Below are 17,947 nucleotides of genomic sequence, written 5' to 3'. Positions count from 1 at the left end.
AACTACTTAGAGTCATTTAGAAGCAGTATTCTTTCCCTGAATATTCATGGCTGGTTAGGAGCAAGGCAAGGCTGCTGCATGCAGTCAGGATGACAGTTCTTTTTCAAGAGTGAATTAACTCTGAAGTGGCCAGTAATGAAGTCAGTTATCTTTGCACAGGAAATATTTTAGCAGATGCCCTGCATCTTTTAGTAACTTACAGAGCTTCATGTTTTCTAAGCCTTCGAGCTCGTCGTATCATTGTGCCATCCCAAACAGTGGGTCGTTCTTCCCCCCTCTAATATTTTTCCATCAGCTCTTGGGCCACTTCAAATAAATTAATGCATTACTTGCATGATCAAGTTTCTTTTTGCAGAGGCAAGTTCTAATGTAGTGTGGGGGATCTTTAGGTATATCTTACAAATCTTTATTAGTGCTTTTTTCTTTTCTGTTGCTGTGTCTCTGTTTTGTCCCTCTCCTGTACTAATTTGCAGGTTTAGGAAGTTTTGAGACAATTGGGAGTGCCAAGTAAACGTATTTACGAAGGTTAACTGGTAAGGCTGGTTTTAACTTATACTCTAAGCTACACCTGTCAGTAGTGAGATACCTCTTGAAGATAATTCAAAGCGCTTAAATTTTTGCTTCTGCTCTGAATCACCTTTTAAAAAATCTGCCTTTTTCCATTGAAGAACTTTCTATTCATAAAGTTAACTTTTGTGAATACATTCCCTCTGTGTATAACAGCGGGAAAAAAGAAATAAAAATTATTATAACTTAGTTTTAAAGAATTATTAATACCTACGGTGTGCCCAAATTATATATTGCCAAGTAAAAAGACACCTTTCCGAGTCCTAATACTGGCCTTACACGGGTGCATCACTGGTGGTGCTAAACGCTCTGGTTCCTACTGGGAGCTTATTCTGGGTCCTTGTACGTTATTTCTATACCAAGTTACTGCTCTGAAGTAGTCAAAAGGAATTTTGTATGCTTTCAGGTTCATTTTTATTATAAAGCATGCCCACAGACTCTTGGCTTCTGCAAAGTGCAAAGAAGGGTTATACTAAAGGCTAATCATCTTGAACAAAAGGCAAAGTAACTATCTCTGTAAAAATGCAAAGGGATGGAAAGAAATATCTTTGGGGATTGAAAGAGTTAACTTGATTTTAAATTATGGGGAGAGCTCAAATAAGGGTGTGTGTTTGAGGTATTTTTGGCTAAGTGTCTGACGCCTGTTATAAATTTGCTAGAAAAATGGAATTATGTAGTTAATACAAAACAAATGCATCTCATAGGCATTGCTGCCTAACACACATCGAGAAGAGCAACTATGCAGAGTGCCCTTTGACAGTTTTGCACTTGGCAATGCGCTGCAAGCATGGTTGTGGAACTCTTATTTTTCTGTGTTCGTCTTCCCCTTTTTCAGGTTTTCCTTTAATCAACGTGAAGACTTAAACTTTGGATTCCAATATGAAACTGTTTCTGCAATATCTCTTAAGAAAGAAAAGTATCTCATATGTTTTTTCTGAAGCATTACCAACGCTTGCTGAAAGTAATTAACAACATCTCCAAACTAATGAAGCCAGTTCTGAGTAATTGGAGCCTTGCCATGAATATAAGTGAGAGTGCTTATCCCCTGTCACGTGCCTAATGTTTGTGAATATCATTCAAGGACTCCTTGAAGAGTCCCAGGACTAAGACTGGCTCATAATTACTTCCATCCCCATCAGAGTGTGTCACCATCTGTGGGCTGTGTAGTCGGTTCCTTCTTGCTGCTTTTGTCTGACTTGATAATTATTTTTTTTTAATTCCGCACAAATGACCCAGCTTCGACAGTTAGCGTATCCACAGCTCCATCTTTGCTTTCGGGTGGTTAAGACACTTACCTTTATCCCCTCTTTGCTTCTGAGCTGGCAACCCAGTTATTTCAGTTTCTGGGTTAACAAAGAACAAACCTCAAAATCCAGCAACAACAAAACCGTATGCAAGCACGGGAGAGAGATTCAGGCTATAACATTTCACACACATACCTAAACTTAGCAGAGGTAACTGGTTTGGACAAACCTTCCTCTGTTTTGGTTTTTTTGTTGTTTTTTTTTTTTTCTTATAAGCCAGAGGTTTTGTAGTTCATTAGTTTGAACCACATCAGTTACAAATTGTATCCTGGAATCTTTAAATCTGCTGATATTGATACACATGGAATGTGTAAAGAAATGTATCTGGATGTAACTCAGTTTCCTGAATTGTTCTGGATGGGAACACCAAACTGGGGCACAGTGCGGGGGTCAGGTGTCCTCCTGGGGATCTGGCCCTTTGTGCTGCAGAACAGCATCAGCGAGTGGAAAGGAAGTTCAGAAACGCGGCAGGGCATTATCGCAGGTGAAATGGCTTTTGGTTGCAAATTTCCCTTCCCAACACGGTGCTGTTTTCTGTTATTGTATTTCTCTCTCGAACGTATCTGTGCCTACCAGCCTCCTGAATGGCAAATGCACTAAATTCTTCTACGTTTTATAGCCTGACTTCTTTCACGTTTCTTTGTCGCATTATTCCTTATCCCTAAAAGATGTAGGATCTCAGAAGTAAAGGATTTTTAGCTGAGGGCTATTAAGTGTGAGTTCATAATATGTAGTAGAATCAAAACACAGATGATACAAGTCAAAAGATTATAAAGTTGTGTGAGGAACAGCCAAAGTGCCGAATACTTTTCTGGACTTCTGGGCCTCCGCTTCACCAAGTTATTTGGGGCTGCAGTGCCTGACCACAGATTGCTTCATCTTTTTGATTTCACTTGTTTTTTGAGTCAAGTCTTCTTCAAATGTGTGTTAAATTGCAGATCATTTGCAAGCGCATCTGGGAAACATTTTTGGGTATGACTATTGCATGTAAGCGATGCTGCACTGCCAGCAGAGATGTGCATCTGCATCAGGGTGTCAGTTTGATATATCTTATTATGTCAAAAAGAATCAAAATGCTTCCAAATTCCTTTGGCGCTTATTACGTCTCCACATGTTTCCTCTAAGCTGTGCTACAGCTTAAAATAAGTCACCCTAAAGGTGCACAGATGAGGGTGAACTTTCTAGTAATTAAGCATGAATGCAATGGTCTTTGCTTGTGGAATCTATAAATACGCAGCTGTCGGGTCAATGATGAATGTGAGAGGGTTGTATGGCAGCCAAAAATTTTCTTTTACATTTTCTTAGGCAACAGATAATTTTAAGGATATTAGTATTGGTACCAGTATAGTCTAATAATTTTAATCTGAAAATTAACAACTTTGGATATCTATTCTTAATAAAAGTATCTCCTTTCACAGTTTACAGCTGGGATTCAGATTACAGTTTAAATATCAAAAAAAGGTTTTCTAGCAAAATAGAAGGGATTTTGAAGGAATTGTTTTCTACATCATCGTGCTAGAACTTTCTGATGTGCCTGAGAAAGCTCTTCACCTCCCCTTGCTACGTTAATTTATTCTGTGTTTTGCTGGCCTGGTTTTATTTGAAACTCCAACTGACTCTGCATGGTTTTGTTTACCTACCTCTCAGCAGGTTTCGTTTTGATTCTCAAATCTTTGAGTAGTCAGTTGTGACTGTCACTGTTTGTAAAATCTTTTTTCCAAGATACCTGAGGTTTTTTGCTTGCTTTTGTTCTGTGATGTCTGCCCTAATCCTGATGGTTCACGTCATAGTAATGCATTTGTAAACTCTGCTCATTTTTTACTTACTGGATTTCTTAATGTCCCAGAACTTGCTGTACTGAAAGACTTACGGGGGAAAAAAGCAAGTATCTGCATTCCAGAAAGAAACACTGACATGAGAAAGCAATCTCCACGTTCGGCGTGCTTCAGAAATCTTAACGGTTGTAACCAGCCTGCCTGCGTACTGGAGACACTGTTCTGACCAAAGTGTCTCTTCCACAGAGCTGGGCTTAAAATTCCAGACTTCAGTGATTATTGCTTGTGTCTGCTCTTTCTTCATCCTTAAGCTTTTGAACTTTTTCACGTTGTAAATTTTGGGAAGTTGAATTCTCTCTGCATGTTTCCTACCTTTGCTGCTCTGTCCTAAGAAGCAAAGCCCAGTGAGAAAAGCATTCCGGTTACGAGAATTGCTCCACCGGAGTCCAGTTACATATTACACACGTAGACCCTGTTTACATTGCTTAGCTATTTTTCTGAAGGACACAGTCTCTATTAATGAAAATACCTTGAATTTATAGCATTTACTAGCGAGACAAACTCTCTGATTAATTTCCCAAGAAATGCTCTTGGGGAAGTATATAATTTGAACAGTGGCTTTGCTAGTTAGATACTTATATATTAATATCAATGTTTATTTAATATGTTCTCTATCCATCTTGTTAACATCTGTTGTAATAATGGAAACTATTGCCAAATAGTTTCAAGAGTGATGGTGATGAGATAGCGTGCATCTGAATGTCTGTTTGGATTGGACTTTAGATTTATTGTCCGTATTCGGCGTTTAGAAGAGAATCTCTCAATTTTCACTTTTCTTGAGCATAAAGAGCTTTAATAGTTGAATCAGTTGATCTGGTTATTGAAAGGATCGCTATTATTGTTCAGCCCAACTGACCTTCTGGAATTTGGGGAAGGTGTTCAGCCATTTGAGGTTTTGCATTTTCTGCTCTTTTATTGCCCTTATCGTTACATGAAATGCTACATTATCAGCGTACTTGTGTTGGTTTTGTACTGGTTCCAGCTGCAGTGTGCAATGACTTGTTGAAACCTTGACATCTGTTTTCCCTTTTCCTCCTTTTTTTTTTAGAAGTCAACCATGTCGCTCTTTTTCAGTGTTGCATGCTGAGCCTTAACTTCACGTGTGTATCTAGCCAGAAGGCATCATACATCTCAGTTACCTTCCAGACGGTATACGATGGAGTGCTGTCCCGCACGCTTTTTATTAATGATTATACCTGAAAGAAATGCAGTTTACAGCATTATCACCAGAGTCCACCATTAGTCAGTAAGTTAACATGAGAACATTGTGTCATGGACATTAAGGTGATGCCTGCATTGTAGCACTGGGATTTTGGAATTGAAATGCTTTCAAAGAAGGAAAAATAAGTCTCCCATCCCTAATACACGCTCTAAATAGCGTTTGGGTAGTTATATGTTATTGCACAGTCCATCTGCTACTAGAATCCCAGGTCGAAATCTGGTTCTGCTGCAGGCACGAGGCGTGATAGGGTCCGTGCGGATATTAATAGCTCTTACAAGTTCCATGTTTCTACCTGCTTCTGCAGTCCACGCTTTCTCTCTCACAAGAACAAGAAAGCCAGAAATATTCCCACATTTGACAAAGACATGCTGTAAGGCAGTTTGCTCTGAATCCAAAGAGCAGTCCAAACTAAAGGAAATCTTTGTTTCTGGGGGGCTTTGCAGAAACTGCCTCTTTGAATGCCACCAGGTGGACCTGATGACATGGTAGTGTCTCACTTGGATGCTTTCATAATGGTGTGTAGACTATAACTTTGACCTTTTTGTGTATCAGTCAGTGTTGTATATAATACAATTTCTGTTGTAGAGGGATTTTTAGTATCTAAAGCAAAATTACAAAGACATTTCCATCTGGATTTGGATCCAGACAACTAGTAAATTTTATTCAGACCAATTCCCAGATAAACTGTGTCTCCTGCAGTCTCCAAGGGAAGACTGTGTGATCTCTCTGTGTCTCAAAAAGCGATTGCAGCTTGCTGCCACAATTCCCAGCTGGGAAGGTAGAGAGCAGCATCTGGCCAGGCAAGCAGAGCAGGACCCAGCTTATGGCTTCCTGCTGAGCAAAACTTTGCAAAAATAAGCAAACCTCTAGAAAAATACATAGCGGACTCTGGTGAAAAATGAATGAAGTGCTTCTGCTCTAAGAGTTAATTCCAGGGCTCATACTTGCTGTATAGCATGTGTTTGATAGATCTCTTAATTGAAAATGGAAATAACAGTATACCGCACTTTCACGTAAAATGACGAGGGTGTCTTTGGTTGAAAAATTATATTGAATTCAAGGAGAAATTGCAATCACAAGGCTTTACTGATTTGCAAGTATTTGGAAAAAGCAGATTTTGATCGTGTCCCTTATTTTTGAGATTTATGGATAAAATCCAATTTTGCAAGATTTGGGCAGAAATACATTAAAACTACTTCAGAAATAGCAGACCCACTAATTGCCTTGTGAGGAAATAGGTCAATATAATGCATTTATTAAACACAGTGAGCATGACTGAGTACAATGTTTAATTTCATGTAGCGCTAGAAGCTTACTCTGAAAAATATTTTTATCTGTACTTTAAAAAGACATTTCCTTCTTATCTCCAAACCTGTAGTTATAATTCCCAGAAATTGGCACCTGACTGCATTTTTCTTTGGAATGAATTAATTTCACCTAGCTGATCTCTGCCCCCTCATTTACCTGCTCTAAGCAACTAAAAGACTAGGAATAAATCATTAGCTAAAATTTGACATGAAATGTGAACAATGAAAAGTCATGATTGATACTTCTTGCTTATTTTAGAAACTTTACACACAGACATGAGGATCTGGTCCAGCGCTCTGCTATTGATTGCAAACGTAACAAAGCTGTGTATTTTATTTTTTTCATAAATCTGGCATGGTATCCTAAAAAGTAATATCCCAACCAATGAAAAAAAACAGCATTTTCATTTGTAGCGTGATTGATGGTCAAAAAGCCACTTGGGTTTTCTACTACATGGCCTTCAAATTGTAGGTTTTTTGTTTATAAGAGGTTTTGTCATACAAAGACCTTCTTCAACCAACAACTGTCGCTGCTTTTTGAAGAACACACTGACGAGTGCTTAATATGCTTTAAAAGACTGCTCTGAAACCAGCAGCTTTTGTTGAAGTCCAGCTGCAGGAGTACTATGATTTGAATGGCAAATAAGTGAAACTAAACACCATCTTGACATGGAGGATATTAGCCATAATAGTCTAAGTGGATGAATAAGGTTCCTTAGGATTCTGCGCTCATTAGATCATGGGCAACATGTTCTGTGCTTAATTTTTCTATTCCTGAATATTTAATGGTAGAATTCAGTAATTATCATGAAATAAAAAACTCACAAGGGCATGCTACTGCATTTATCTCTTTCAGCAAAGGACAGCTTGTATAGCTGTGTAAATTGTTTCCCTTGTACATACGCGTTCTGAAATTCAGATACTTTTCAAAAGAAGTCCACAAAGTTGCGAGAGAGAGTATCATATTTTTCCTGGTAATAGCTTGTAATATGTTTCAGTTTTATTTACCTAGTCTTTGAAACTATTTTAGTACTTCTGACAAGGCTTTACTCAAGCACGCAAATTAGAAGACATTTTATTCTGCTTAGCCATCACAAATTAGAGTAAGATCGTGGTTCTTAAGATTATGTGAGTACACTATTTACTCCTAAACCAGTTGCCATCTGTTTGGACAAAAATACAGGAGGGCCGCTGGAGTCCGCACTTTGTGTGTCTGACCACTAAACGGTAGTGTTGTATTGCAGCTGAAACAGGAAAATGTATGAATACGGCAGAGAAAAAAAATTAATCCAGCTGTAGTTGAACTCTGCTGTCAGTCTCAACTGTTTTTCCATTGGCCCGTTAATTATATCTTCTGCTGTTAAATCAGCCATTCTCTCAATGCTTGGTTGTGCCGAAAAACCATGCTCTGTTTAACGATAATTTATTTTAAATGTGCGAGGAGTTTTTTCCTCTCTGTCCCTTTACAAGCTTTGTTCTGCAGTTTGAATTGTCCATCACAAGCATGCTGATTTGTTGTGCAATTACTGTGGGATTAACAGGAGTGTATTTTAACGGTGACTAGCAGGATTCAGTGTCCTTCGATGCAAAAGACGACAGTAGTTGATGTGGCCAAGTGATGCATTATTTAGGAGAAATGTTTAGCTGAAGCGTGTGCTTGACTTTTATGAGCAAGGTTGAGCTCTGGGGCTGCAAAGTTGTCTCCCTTTTAATTGTGGTGTAGGAATATGCACTGTGTATTTGACAGGGGAAAAAAATGCTTGGGGATGCGCTTGTGACAGATGGACATCCCGCTTCTTCATCCAGCTGGACTTCTGAACCTGAAGGTTCACTTTCCTGTTTCTTTGCCAAAAACACTGCTTAGAAATTGCCGCAGTCCTTGAATTGCTCATAAGTATGCCTTCCTGCTTACTTGCCTGAATAATCTATCCCATAGTTCAGCTTTATCTGTTTTATTATTAATACAAAATAAAAAATATTTAAAATTAAATAAAGTATTAACTTACATATAATGTTAAATAATATTATTAATAATAATACAATTGTTTTTGAGATAACACCTATGGTGTTGGCATTCCCTGGCTGTGGGAGTAGTTCTGACTTGTGCTGCAACATACAGATACCTGGGCAGCTGCTGCTTCCAGGTGTTACTGAGCAGAGCGGCTGGGGAAAGAAAGCATCCCTCTATCCTTTCTCAGTAGAAATAATACAAGAGGCAATAATAATGCCTAATCCCACTTTCTGTGTCACCCTGTGGCAGACAGTAGAGGACACACAGCTGCTTTTGCCTTGCTTTATGCTCTAGCAGCCTCTTGTCTGCCAAGAAAATGCTCTGGGCCACCTGTTGGACCACAAAACAATAGGATACGGCTCTGATTCAGAACTTGGAGCAAATTGCCATCTTTTTGTTGACTCTGGGAGGGGGTGGATCAAGCGTGACCTGTTGTATGCAAGTCATTGCTTGTCTGTTACTGTTTGAGATTTTCTAGACGCTTTCCAGTAGTTTAAGGAGTAGCCAATGACACAAAGTACTTCCAACCAAAACATAGGATATACCTGGCTGGAAATGCAAATTCTCATTTTGTAGGAAATGCCAAACAGTAAAACTTTTGAAGCCCCAAAAGAAGCAGAGCTAAAATATACTATTCAGAATTCTTAAACTATTTTTAATCCTGGGATGTTGCTTTTGAGTTGAGTAAGTTTAGGGACCTTGAGTATGAGTATCCATATAAAGAAGTACCAGTATGATGTTCTTACTGGGATGTTCTCCTTCTTCAGTTCATCTCATGTAGTCCTTTTTAGATAGCAAAATCTCTGCAGCACACAAACCTTGGATTCTGACTAAATAATGGCATCTGTCAATACCTTGGGGAAGGCAGTGCCCAAAAAGGAAGATGAGCCAGTTTGTGGATAACTCAAGATCTTTGTTGAGTCCATATTGGCTACCAAATAAACATCAACTATAAAGATAAAAGGCATAAAATATGATGAAAAATTATTGCTTGCTATGTAAACTGTACAGATCCAGGTTTCTCCAATATAAGTTGTGTATGATAGTCACTCTTAAAACAGATATAGCAGAGATAAAAGAGGCTCTGAAGAAACTCTCAGTGGAGTTGTGTTTTTCTGTAGATAGCGTGAACCTGCAGCGTACTCCAGTTTTGCAAGGGCAAAAGCTCGTGCTTCATTGGTCTTCGACCATTAGAGGGTTGGATGAAGGTAGTAAAGGTGTTTATTCACCTCACATCTGATAACTGCAAGATCTGAAATACTCCTCTGAAATGCCTACTTTTAGTTGCTTTGGATGGACTGGCACACTACAAGGCAGGAGCTGGATAGTTAAAGAGGCATATTAAGTTAAGGTTTCAATAATAGTAGCAAAGTATTTGAGACCCCTTTTATATAGAGAGTTAAGGGGCAAAGTAGTATCCTAAATTTAGGACGGAAAGAAAAAGAGGAAGACGCTAAGATTATGGACTTGGGAAGCCAGTAGAGTTTTACAGCTTATATAGTAGGCTCTGAAGTTGGACGTACAGAAGGTCTGGAGTTTCCTGATGACTGTAATCAAGGACATCATAGTGGAGAATAAGAGGAAGGAGCCCAAAATTATGCTACTCCAGAAATGAAAGAGTGGTTTGAAGCTGCAAAGAAATGCATTGATTGCGGCCTTTGCAAGCAGGAGAATAGCTAAATGTGGTACCATGAAAACCAGAAGGGAGATTTCTGCAGAAATTATGTGGTGCTGATAAATTTGAGTTAAATTGAGAATGAGTAAAAAACGTTTCAGAGAGAGGCTTGTGTTGAATTTGCAAATACTCTCCTTAGTGAAGTGATGGAGAGATTGTAAAGAGCCACAACTTAGTGCCTGTGGTGCTCTTCAGAGGGTGCTGAAGAGGAGGATGTGGGAGGAGAATTACATTGTGTTGCCAGCCTGTTATAGCCATGGTATAGAGGGAATGGAAAAAGCGTGCTTTAAGAATTTGTATGTAGGGGAGAAAATGGAGGCTGGTAGAAGAAGTGGCAGTTGCCTTAGGCAAGATATGTTGTTGTGGTGTGTGATGTAGAGAGACGAGTTTAGAAGACAGAATCGAAGTGAGAGGGTGACAGTAGCGTTTTAAGTTAGAGGTGGCTGCAAGAACAGGGGTCAGCGCTGGAGACCTTCAGAAGAGGTGCAGAAGGAAATGAAATTCTGGTACACTGTGGGGTTTGAATAGTGGAGTGAGGGGACAAAAGAAGCAATGAGCTGGTTAGAGAACTGGAGGGCAGCAAGTTTATATTTGGTGCAGGAGATGCAAAAGTAGGTGAAGGGAGGAGATGCCCACTCTAGGCTTGATGATGCCGTCTGTGCGTTTTTCCTCTCTCCCACGTGACTGTGCGTTATCTTGCTCCACAAAAGCTAGTCAGCACGATTGTGCATTTGTGCATCTGTCAAAGAAAGGTAATATTCAAGGAGTCACTTTTGGGTGTGGATAGGAGCTGTGTTCGCACTGCTCTTATCCTGTCTGCCATGAAGCAGTTTTTGACCGGAGGAGTTTGAACTGGCCATGGTAGTGGTTCCCACAGAGAAACCTTTCATGAAACTGAATGTTAGGGCTTCTCAGCATTGCATTCATGCATAAGCCCATGGGTTCCCTGTTGGGAAATATCCCCCGCTCTCCTCAAATTCTGTAGCAAAGGAGCTTGTTTACTACATTAGTTTCACTCTAAAACAGAAATTGTTCAGGTCTCACCTAATGTTTCAGGCCCAGGTATAGTAGTTTCAGAGAATTCAACTGCCAGGTTTCTGTTATCTTTGTCTGAATTTTAGAGGATTAATTAGAAAGTTTTTAAAAAGACTTGTCACAAATTAAACATGTTCTTCAAGAAGGTGGTGATGGCGTAATTGCAAAACCTGGGATCTTAATTTAGATTGATTTTCTTTCAAGCATACCATCATTTAGTGCAACACAGAAAAACAAAACAGAGGATAGTAAGATTAGTGTATAAAGCATAGAGTGGAAAGGTTTTCTTGTCCTTATGAAAAGCTCATACTGACCAGGATAGAAATACTATTTCAACTGAGGGAAACAGAAACTTAATTCCTAGGGATTTATTTGCCAAATTTTAGCTGGATAAAGATCATAAAGGCCAAGTTGTGTATAGCACAGAACAGATGTTGATGAATACACAAGTTGTAGAAGTAGTCTGATACTACATCTTCAACAATTAAATTAATAGAGGAACCTCTGTATTGGTGTCAGAGGGAACAAAATGCAGAGGGGTCAGTCCTGACCCGGAGCTGATCAACAGGCAGGTGAGGAGGAAGGTGTGCGTGGGACAAAGCATGGTCCCCTGGGCCCGAGGGTGCTGGCCATCTGCTCCTGTCAGGCAGCAGGATAGCAAGCAGTTTCTGCTGGATCTGAGTACAAAAACTCTCATGTTTCTAACTATGCTGGTGTCTTGTGTTCATCTAATTTGGGGGGACACACATACTGTTTCAGAGGCGTTAATCTGCAACGTGGCTTCACAAACAGGTTGGTAAAGGCAGTGCTGCCATGTAACTTCAGCCAGTTTCAACCCCTAGAGTAGCATCTCCTCTTCATTTACAGAAACCCCTACGGTAACATCTCCTCTTCATTTACAGAGGGCACTCTTGTAATGAGAATCTCATGATAAAATGCTTTTCTTCACTGAAAAGCTCTCACAGCTTGATGATGCAGTTGTCACCATGGAGATTTCACTCTGACAGAAAAGAATGAATTCAGTGCCGTTCAACTTCAGGAATGTGTAGCAGATACCTCCCAATGCCTTCAGCTAAGCCACCACCTGAGGAGAGAACTTGGATCAGAAGCTGAGAGAGGAAGTACATATATGCTGATGATAAATTATATTTTCTGTAGATGACTGGATCTCAAGAAGTGGCATGTGTGTAACGACAGATAAATGTGAAAGGGCATGAATAAAAGCCTCAGAGCCTGAGCCAACAGGAAGGGAAATAGACTTGCCTTAAACCTGAAGAAAATACTCGAATGTAATGCTCTGTGAATTCCTGCTGAGGTCTAATTCCTTTCTCTCAGAAAGGGTATTTCTTGCTGTTATCCCATAGTCCACACAGAATGGGGGTGGCTGAGGTTCCTCAAAAACAAATAATAATAATTAAAAAAAAATAGGCTTGATACCAAATTTATTTAGAAACAATGAGTATTTTTCATTCCCCTTTCTGAAAGCCTTATTGATATGTTTGGATTTCTCATTTCACAGCTATGACCTAAAGAGCAACTACGTCATTATGGAATGATTAATTTCTGATTTTCCTGAAGCCATTAAATCCTTCTGGATGAGTAACAGTTGGTTGTTTTACTGGTCTTTCTGCTAAGGGAAGCTCCACACAGTAAGGAATATATTACAAAACTGAACAAAGCATTGAGAAAACTAGTATGGGAAGCGGCAGGAAATAGATGTAGTAATGTAGAAGGTCTCTTCTGTTCCTGTAATTCTGATAGGATTATAAAGTTAAACAAGACTATGTTAATACCTATACAAACAACTTGTGTGGATTTATAAGCTCTGAGGAAAATCCATAGCTGTCACAAGACTTCTTACTGACTGCCAGTGGTAGATGGCAGTGAATCACAGAATCACAGAATCTTCAGAGTTGGAAGGGACCTCTAGAGATCATCTAGTCCAACTCCCCTGCTAAAGCAGGATTGCCTAGAGCACAGTACTCAGGACTGCGTCCAGGCAAGTCTTGAAAGTCTCCAGAGAAGGGGACTCCACAACCTCCCTGGGCAGCCTGTTCCAGTGCTCTGCCACCCTCACTGTAAAGAAGTTTTTCCGTGTATTTGAACGGAACTTCCTATGTTCTAGCTTGTGCCCATTGCCCCTCGTCCTGTCACTGGGAACCAATGAAAAGAGTCTGGCACCATCCTCCTTCCACCCACCCTTTAGATACTTGTATGCCATAATAAGGTCTCCCCTCAGCCTTCTCTTCTCCAGGCTAAAGAGTCCCAGCTCTCTCAGCCTTTCCTCATAAGGGAGATGCTCCAGTCTCTCAGTCATCTTAGTTGCCCTGCGCTGGACCCGCTCCAGTAGTTCCCTGTCCCTCTTGAACTGGGGAGCCCAAAACTGGACACAGTACTCCAGTTGTGGCCTCACCAGTGCAGAGCAGAGGGGGAGAATGACCTCCTTCAACCTACTGGCTACACTCTTCCCTATGCAGCCCAGATCTTGAACTGAAATCAGTTCAAGATCTAATCCGAGATATTCCTCCATGAAGCAATGGACAAAGAGTGGGGAATTGGGTAAAATAAGTGTGGCAGAGGTGGTGGTTAGTGGAAAATATAGTTTGGTTAAGGAGGAAAGTTGAGGGAAAACATCAATAAAAATCAATTTGTATCTTAAAACAAGGAGGGGCTTTGTTTTATTGGAAAAATCACTCAAAGGGGAAAGAAAAAAGGAGAAAAATAGTAAAACAGAGGTATAGAGAGCTCCTTCAACATACGAAAAACTAGAGAGACCTGCCAAGGAATTAAACATTGAGGATGAGCGAACCAAAAGTATCAGGAAAATGAAAAACAGGTCCGTAATAAAACTCATAAAACTTGACACAAAATTAGTGAGTCAGAGTCCTAAAATCATGAGTCATTTAAACACTGAGGTGTTTCCAAGGATAAATTTATTTATTTTTTCACCATTAGAGAAACGATAATCAAGCTCAACAAGAGATTGTTTCAGGTTCGAAAAGGCTACTTGAAAATAATTTTAAAACTTCCCAGCTGGCTGGCTATGGGATGAAGTCTAGAAGGCACTTGCCACCGACTCTCTGCCTGTCCCCTCCTTTGGGCTGCTCTTTCCACACCAGCCTCAATTACCCCTCTCTTGCCCTCCGTGCATGCTCCTGCTTTGTAGCCCACATCTCCTCCTTCCTTTACACCTCATGTTTTCCATTTGCCATCATTCCTTTCTCTTTTTCTTTTCAGCAAAGTCCTATACCCACTTATCGTTTGAGTTTTCCTTCTGCATCTTTTTTGCTTTACCACCTCATTTCTTCGTCCTCACTTTTCTTTCCAGCTCTCCAGCAGCCATGGTGCCTGAGGGCACCCCAGCTTGAGGTATTCTCGTTGCTCATCCAAAATAGCTTTCAGCTTTGAGTCTAATTAAGTTGTTGTTGCTAAAAGAAGACAAACAAACAGAACATTTCCCTCCTCCTTTTCTGTCCAAGAACCTAGCATTATGAAAATTGTAACAAAAATGTAAGGGTTAGTAATCACGGTGGCGGTGGAGTACTGTGCTGGTGCTGTGAGCTATTCCTGAATGCAGAGGAAAACTTGAGTTTCTGATTCTTTTTTATTTAAAAATTCCAGAGTCGGTATTAACTTGATATGTGGTCAAGTTTAAAGCAATAGGAAAGTATATGATTTGCTGTGACTGACGTATACAAAGACTTTGTTCTGGGGTATTTTTTGCGTGTGTTTGTTTTAAAACATTAATTCAAAAAGGTCCCTGACCCCACTATAGCCAGAATACAGCAATTATAAGAGGTTATTTCATCTATAGCTTTGATTTCATGCTTTTAGAGAAAGGATTGATTCAGTCCCTCTGTCCATTCCTTCCTCCTTCCCCTCCCCCCCCCCCCCCCCGTCTCTTCCCCTCTACCTTTCCCTCTCTTTTTCCCTCTGTTCCCCCTTCCCTCTCTCTCTCCCTTTGTGTCTCCTCCACACCACCGCTGATGGCTCTTTCTCATTTCTGATGAGAGAATAAAACCAAGTAATGGCCCTATAAGTTGCTGTTCTTACTCTGGGGTCATCTGTCCTCCAAAAGGTGCCTGTAGTGTCTGTGCTACGGTGCAAAGCCAGTCGTCATCCTGGGCTGGAAGCCAAGTTTGCTGTTCTGCTCCCTGTTCTGCTCCTGGGGCAGTTCAGCTGATCTGCTTCGTGCTCCCCCGGCAGCTGTGGGTGCCTGGTCCGGCTGAGTCCCCGTGTCCCCTCTGGGCTTCAGTGAAAACGCAGGACCAGCGTCTGAGATAGGAAATAATCTGAGGTTCTTCCTAGGCAGATGCCTGCATTTCCCACTGGAAGGGCATGTGAGATTCTTAAGTTGTTTACTAGGACAAGGATTTGAGGAGGATCCAGGCTTCAGCCTGTACGACTTGCTCAGGTGAGTTTGGGCATGACAAATTCTTCTGCCTCTCCTCTGTTTTGCATTGGGTATGTACAGGTCAGCAGGTCTTTTTTATGTGATGTGGTATTGCCCGAAGCCTGTACTAGTGATTGACTTTCTTTGCTGGTGCTCATCGCCTTTCTCACCACCGATGCAAAGGATTGTAATGCCTAAGACTCCGTGGTCTCTGGTAATGTTACTGTTATTTATTCATTCCCCTACAGAGTGTAAGAGAGACACCATTACCTTTAAATATCACCTGTTTCCCAGAATGTTTTTTGTTTACAAGTGTCACAGTATATCAAGTGCGTGGTAGAAAATGTTTTCAGAATTTCTTTATATTTAAGGTCTACGTTTGACTGCTCCTGCGTAGACTTTATTTTCCCCACTGTGAGAAGCATCCTGGTAGAACATAGAAGATAAAAACATATTTTTGAAAAAGAAGAAGATGAATTGGTAACAACAAAAATGTTTGGGGAGGCTTTTGTAATTCATCTTTTAAAAAACTGACTAATTTTAAAACTGATCCCATGCAACAGAGCACACTGGCCTCTTAAGTACTGGCACAGGCCAATACGGGTGATACAAATCCTTGATCTTCAAAACCATAACTTTTGAGGAGCTGTGTTCTCCAGAAGTGTAAATGGGTAATACAAAGCAGGTCCTCTTGCTTAGTTGATGACTGAGTGTGAATAGAAAGTGCTTGCAGATTTCTCTCTGAAAAAGTCTGGAAGGGGGTGCTGTGTATTTGTTAGATTCCTTCTGGAAGGACCCTTCAAGTGTAACCTCTGAGGAGTGTGAGCTGGGGAGCGGAGCGGGCCAGGGATGCTGAGACGGAAAGGATGGAGAAAGCAGCCAGTGAAGGACATCTCAAGGCTTCCAATAAATAATACAAAAAGATACTGGAAACCTGAAAACATATTATTCAGGAGCAGGATGGGTTTGGAGGGGACTTACGCTCTTGCTATGAGCTTTCCAGGAGCTAGAATTATAATTCCCGAAGTAATAAGATCTCAGGAGGCTAGAAAAACTGTAATAAGTGTATGTAGTTTTACCTACAGCGTAGGGAACTGAGACCAAGGAGAAAAGAGGCAAGCATAAGAACATCTTAAATTGTAAGTGTAAAATTTATTAAAAAACAAGGGTATCTAAGTACAAATTATTTTTCTATTGTGCTAATCTTATTTTATTTCTTATTTGCATATAAATTGTAATGATTGAACCTGAAATGCTTTAAATATTGGCATAGTTGAGCCTGGTTAGGTGTTGCTACCTCCACTTTAATGTCTTGTTTAGGCTGGAATGAAACCCTGTTAACTGGGCAGAGCCCAGCATTTTTGAGTTTTATAAAATCCGTATGATTTCTTGATTCAAGTATGATTTTAATTTTCATTCATGCTTGTTGTCACAATAGCTCGACTTTGTGCCTAGGGTCGCATATTATTTCTTCAGTTCTAATACTCTACTTAGTATAAACACAAATGTAAAGGTTATCACTCCCCAGAAGTGTAGCAAACTTGGGAGGCAAACAGGAAATCACAGGATTTTTAATGTCATTCAGCAAATGAATAGTTTTGTTCATCCCGTGGGAGAGGTGGCAATTTCAGAGGAACTTGACTGAAGGGATGTTTGAAGCTTGGTGGGAGTATGGGGTGGGAAGATAGGCAGGATATGTCTTGTGGACAGAAAAAAGAAAAGATGGGAAGTAAATGAGTTTATATAAAGGTTGCTGAGGCTGATACACTAATAGAACATAAACTGAGTAGGAACGTGGTAAAAAGCTCCATCAAATATTTACATTTTTAATGTTGGTGTTCAGGTACTGTGTGGTGTTAAGATGACAATGGTGATAGGAACAGGGCTGTGGTGGACCTGAATTTAAAATTATGTGTCTTGCCTAAGGAAAGGATAATTTGGGGATTACCTTTGTCTCTTTTTTGGATATTTATTTCATCTAGTTCTTCTTCTCTCGATTTCCTCTTTTTTCACGTGCTGCTCTTCTACTTTTAAAATAGTTTTAATGACGGATCTGACTCTGCAAGCAAGTCACGACATGTGCCACTATTTTTCTTCCTTAAGGTTTTTCTAGCATAGAGGCTTATAACTGTTGTAGATGCCAAAGCCTTCAGGCATGTTTCCGGGAAGCATGATATGAATTTTATAACCCCTAGACAGCAGTCACTGCAGGTTGGGGGGTGCTTGTTTTTATGCCAAAGTCTGTCTAATCTCATTAGCTAATTCTTTCACTTGTGTTTTTGTAGGCTTGAAATGCCGTCTTTCCCCCTCCCTCCCCCCGCTTTTTATGAGGGTCTGGTTCAGCTGGACTGTTCTCAAGTATTTTGGCGATTTTTAGAAATTCTTTATGTGTTACTTTCCTGTCTGTACACTGTTGACTTGAAACTCTATTTGTGAAATTATCCTCTTCAAACATTAGTGCACTATTTATTTACAAAAAATTATATAAAAAATAAGCAAACATGGTGTTTTAAAATCTTCTGGTAAAGGAGAAGCAGAAAGAGCTTAGAATATTGTTTACTGAGTGTCTTTGGTTTTTTAAAGGTAGTCTGATACCTA

The 17,947-nt window shown here is 40.1% G+C and overlaps 1 protein-coding gene across 4 annotated transcripts in view; it reads left to right on the top strand.

Moving 5' to 3' along the window:
• The window catches only part of DCLK1 (doublecortin like kinase 1), a 253,203-nt gene that overhangs the window by 106,946 nt on the left and 128,310 nt on the right, over positions 1-17,947 (top strand). The gene's annotated exons all lie outside the window — the stretch shown is intronic.

This window comes from Chroicocephalus ridibundus, chromosome 1 (assembly GCF_963924245.1).
Source record: "Chroicocephalus ridibundus chromosome 1, bChrRid1.1, whole genome shotgun sequence".
Classification (NCBI taxonomy): Eukaryota; Metazoa; Chordata; class Aves; order Charadriiformes; family Laridae; genus Chroicocephalus; species Chroicocephalus ridibundus.
This window is presented reverse-complemented; position numbering and strand designations above follow the sequence as displayed.